Consider the following 5269-nt stretch of genomic DNA (forward strand, 5'->3'; position numbering starts at 1 on the left):
ATTATTATGGTATTTGTGAAGCGATTATTATGCAAGATCTGGGAGAAAATACATAGGTGGACATTAGACATCCCTACATTAATAATAGTAATAATTGTGGTATTTGTTAAACACTTTGTGCAGAGCACTTTTCTGAGATCTGTGAGAAAATACATAGGTGGGAATTAGACATACCTACATTAATAATAATAATTGTGGTATTTAAGCGCTTACCATGTGCCAGGCACTGTACCAAGCTCTGGGGTGGCTACAAGCAAAGTGGGTTGGAGACAGTCCCTGTCCCATGTGGAGCTCACGGTTTCAATCCCCAACTGACAGATGATGCAACTGAGGGCACGGAGAAGTGAAGTGGTCTGCCCAAGCTCACACAGCAGACAAGTGACAGAGCCGGGATTAGAACCCGGGTCCTTCTGATTCCTAGGCGTGTGCTCTATCCATTACGCCATGCCGCTTCTCCCAAATCGTGCTTACATTATTACCCGTGGCACATAGTAGTCATTCATCCAATTGTATATACTGAGCGCTTACTGTGTGCAGAGCACAGCACTAAGCATTTGGAAAGTACAATTCAGCAATAGAGACAATCTGTCTTTGTTAAATGTGCATTATATGCCAAGCGTATAACTTTCTGTGTGACCCATAACAATCTTAATTTGTTAATAATCTTTTAACAAATACCATTAAAAAAAATGAAACCAAAAAAACCTAAATTCAGTTCCCTGGCAAAAACTGATCTCCCCCTCCATGTAAATCATGAGACTGAGAAACAGTAGACCATTCAATGTTAACACAGTAATTTTGGTAGCAATTTATGGAAATAGTAGCTTGTTAATCCCATAATACGTGCCTGGCACTGTACTAACTGTTGGGGTAGATAAAATGCAATCAGATCAGACGCACCCAAACAACTGCCGTTTGAAGAGCTGAAGTTGGGACACCAGCTAGGTTTAGTGGAAAGACCATGGGCTTTGGAGTCAGAGGTCATGGATTCTAATCCCGGCTCTGCCACTTGTCAGCTGTTTGACTTTGGGCAAGTCACTTAACTTCTCTGTGCTTGTTACCTCATCTGGAAAATGGGGTATTAAAACTGTTAGGCCCACGTGGGACTACCTGATTATCTTGTATATATCCCAGCCCTTACAATAGTGCTTGGCACATAGTAAGCGCTTAACGAATATCATCATCATCATCAGAAGCAACAGAACATAGGGAAGCATTTTAAAGGCATAGAAAAACAAAGTCTCACACAATGCAGCATTCTCGCCAGAAACTGGGAGCAAATTGTTCAAGACAGACCTGCACAACATTCTGATCTCAAGTCTATATAGACTTGAATTCAAATACAGTATATCACAATTGGTGAAAGTCGCCTATGCGTGCATGTGTCCGAAAAGGCCAATGTGAAACCCACAGTTCTTTCCACTTTGTGCATACAAAAAGGCCATCCCTTGAGCATTTTAGCACTTGGTATGGTAGAGTATGATAAAAGTGTAATTCTCAGTCCATGCCATCAAGAAATTAATAATCCAATGGGATACAGTGAGTTTTTCCTCCCTCTGCTCCTCCCCCAGGACTCAGTACAATGTGTTGTTGTGTCCTGTCATCCCCTTCTGACTGTTAGACCCTCCAGAGGCCAATGATCTTGTCTCCTACCTCTTCATCCAGGCTGGCTGTGCTCTCCGGGCCCCCAGGGGAACCAGCATGACCAAATGAGATGCAGAGTACCTGAGTTCTATTCCTAGCTCTTCTAATTCCTTGTTGTGTGACTTTGGACAAGTCACTTCGCTTCTCTGTGTCTGTTCTCTCATGTGTAAAATAGGGATTAAATCCTCCTCCCTCCAATTTAGACCATGAGCCCCATGCAGGATAGGGACTGGGTCCAACCTGATAAACTTGTATCTACCCCAGAGCTTGACCCATAATAATCTTTTAATACCATTTTTAAAAAAATGAAACAAAAAAAAACAAACCTAAATTCAGTTCCCTGGCAAAAACTGATCTACCGGACTGAGGTTCTAGTAACTGTATTTGTACTAAGGTTCCAAATTGAATCATATACAACTGATGGCTTGGTTGTAGGTTCACACAGGAGATGCAGAAGATAAAGAGTGAGTTGTTACAAGAAAACATACAGGGATGAAGCAGTAAGTAAGGGTTGGGGTACAAGAGGAGAAGAACCTAGATTGGTGTGAGAGAGAAGTTTGTAGTTGATTCATAGGGTTAAAGACTTGCCACTGGGAAGCTGAAAATATTATAGAGAAATAATATGGATGAAGGCACCAATGTGACAGATAATTTTAGGTTTAATGTGTCAAACATATTGGAAGCTGAAAAATTGTCCATTTGGATGTGTCTATGAGGGAATTATCAGTGACCTCTCAGGGGAAAGAAAGGTGAAAAGCTGTTTGTAGTGAGTCACAAAAAGAGATGGTGGAGAGAAAATGAAGATAAGTAGTCTGTACAACCTATTTGAGGAGTCCAGGCAAGATAAGGAACTCGAAGATGGGGTGGTAGCTAGATGAATATGAAGAGAAAGGAATAAAGGCCAGGGTTAAATACTGAGGTCTCACATAAAGTAAATCAGTGAAGTCAGGTGAAATCAGTGTAGGAAACACACTAGAAATCTAAAAAAGGAATAGCATAAGAGAACCATTGCAACATGGGCTGAAAACCATCTTGTCAAACTGCAAGAGAGCTGAGAAAGATGATAGTATAAAAACGTTGGATTTGCTCAATATGAAGTTAGCTATCTTAGATCAATTTACATTGACAGGTGAAGGTAAAATCCAAGCAAAGACAGAAAATACAAACTGTAGAAATAGCTATTACACTAAAGCTGCACATTATTGAAAAGACAAATATAGGACAAAAAAATTATCTTCATTTATTATGGTTATTAAAGGGCTTACTATGTGTCACTGTCTTAAGTGCTGGAGTAGTTAAAAGTTAATCAGATTGGACAAAGTCCCTGTCTCACTTGAGGCACACAATCTAAGTGGTAGAGGGAACAGGTATTGCATGTCCATTTTACAGTTGAGGAAACTGAAGCATGGTAATGTAAGTGACTTGCCCAAGGTTGCCCAAGACAACTGGTAGAGTAGGGATTAGAACCCAAGTCCTTTTATGACCAGGCCCATCATCATCATCATCATCAATCGTATTTATTGAGCGCTTACTATGTGCAGAGCACTGTACTAAGTGCTTGGGAAATACAAATTGGCAACACATAGAGACAGTCTCTACCCAACAGTGGGCTCACAGTATAAAAGGGATATGTACAATTAAAATAAATAAATAAATAAATAAATAAATAAATAGAGTAACAAATATGTACAAACATATATACATATATACAGGTATACATATATACAGGCCCATGCTCATTCCTCCAAATCATGCAGCATTCCATTATACTTTACATGTACTCCCCTTTTTAAGTTGAAAGTTGGAATTAAGACTGCTTTATATAATATGCCCTTCTGTTTGAATCAGTAGAAGGGGATCATTTTTAGACTACAGTTTTAGGGTACTATGCTCCTAATTTGTGATTAATTTGTGATTTAAAGTCTCCACCCAATGTTGGGGTTATTGCCTGAGAAAAATGTCATTCTAAAAGCAGGAAGAAAAGTGAGAATGTCATTTTCCATCATTCTCAGAATTCAAATAGTCAAGCAGTGTTTTTAAAGATGGTTGAGTGTTTTTTGAAAGACCTAGTAGTAGAGGCCAGTTAGGTAATGGGTTTGTCAGTTCACAAGAACATCAGCTGAGGAATGAACTCATACCTAGAGGCCTGAAGAAAGGATAAATAGGGGCAAAAGTAATGGGGAGGAATGATGGGAGAAAACCATAGAAAAAAGAGGTAGAAAAGAGAAAACAACAACAAATTAAAGTATTTTCAATGTCAGAATTCAACATTCCAGTGGAGACTACATTTCCAATGTTTCAAAGACATGTCTGCTGCCATTCTTCATGAGGGGCACAGCCTGAGAATTGGGTCCCTTAAGTGCTGGGTTGAAACCATTCTTAAAGACAAGCAAGAACATGGCAGAATCAAGGGATGCTATGCTTCCATTTAAGGGTAGCCTGAAAAATGTAGGGCATGTTTTAATGGAAAAGATTGACAGCTTAATGAGCACTAAACACACACATAGATTACAGCAAGTTCTCTTATCCTTGATTCACTTGGGGTGAGCATTACATCCCTTAATTAGCCTTTCTGAGATACCAAAAATATTTTAGAGTTGAGGTGGACTGGAGTAAGGATAGGTCACTGCCAGCAGAATAGATATTTGATTTGTTTTGGCATCAGTGGTGATGGCTTGTACTGAGCTATCTCAACCTTTTCACCAATTCTCAGGTAGTCAACAGCACTCACAATAATGAAATGACTAAGAAAAATGTCATCGGCCACTTCAATTACTAATCACAGTCATTTTCTGCCTCACAGACTTTTCTTCCAATGTCCTGAACCATTTTCATCCCTTTCTAACATTCTGTCTCCATCCCTACATTAATTCTTGTGGACTTCATTACCTACGTGGGTATTTCTGGGTTACAAGAACCATTTCCATCCCTTTCTCGCATTCTGTCTCTCTTTATCTCTACACTGGTTCCTGGGGACTTCAATACCTATGTGGATATTTTTGGTGGCCCTCGGCCATCGCTTCCTCTCAGTCATCTGCTCCTCCCCACCTCAATTTCCCACCAATTTGGACTCACACTCTATCTCTTCATCTCTAGTAATTGTGCAATCTCTACCTTTACCACCTCTGAAAGTCCTCTCTCAGAATACAATCTCCTTACCTGCCTTCTCTCTCACACACCCACTCCCTTCAAATCTGTCCTGTTCCTCTAGAGAGACCTGTTTTTTTAACCCCTCCAATTTTCTAAAGCCATAATGCCCCACTTGGTCTCCATATTCAAACTACCTTCTCGAAATGCACACAGACACCCTCGAAGCCATCCTTTCTAATGAACTGCTCCCTTGTTCCCCTTCAGTCTCATGCCAGTAACCTGCAAACCCTCGATCAACTCTACAGTACACTTCCTCTTGCTCCTATGGTGTGCTACTGGCAGAAATCCAAACACCTGGCTGACCTTTTCCATCACAGATTCACCTCACTTTAATTCTACACTCTCTTCAGAACTGACAACAATACTTCTCCATCCTCCAATACCTATTGCCCAGACCAGCTGATGCATATGTTTAACTTCCTTCTCAAACCCCTTGTCCTCCCACCCCTACCATCTCTTGCCCTTGATGAGGAGA

The sequence above is a fragment of the Tachyglossus aculeatus genome, chromosome 2 (assembly GCF_015852505.1).
Source record: "Tachyglossus aculeatus isolate mTacAcu1 chromosome 2, mTacAcu1.pri, whole genome shotgun sequence".
NCBI lineage: Eukaryota > Metazoa > Chordata > Mammalia > Monotremata > Tachyglossidae > Tachyglossus > Tachyglossus aculeatus.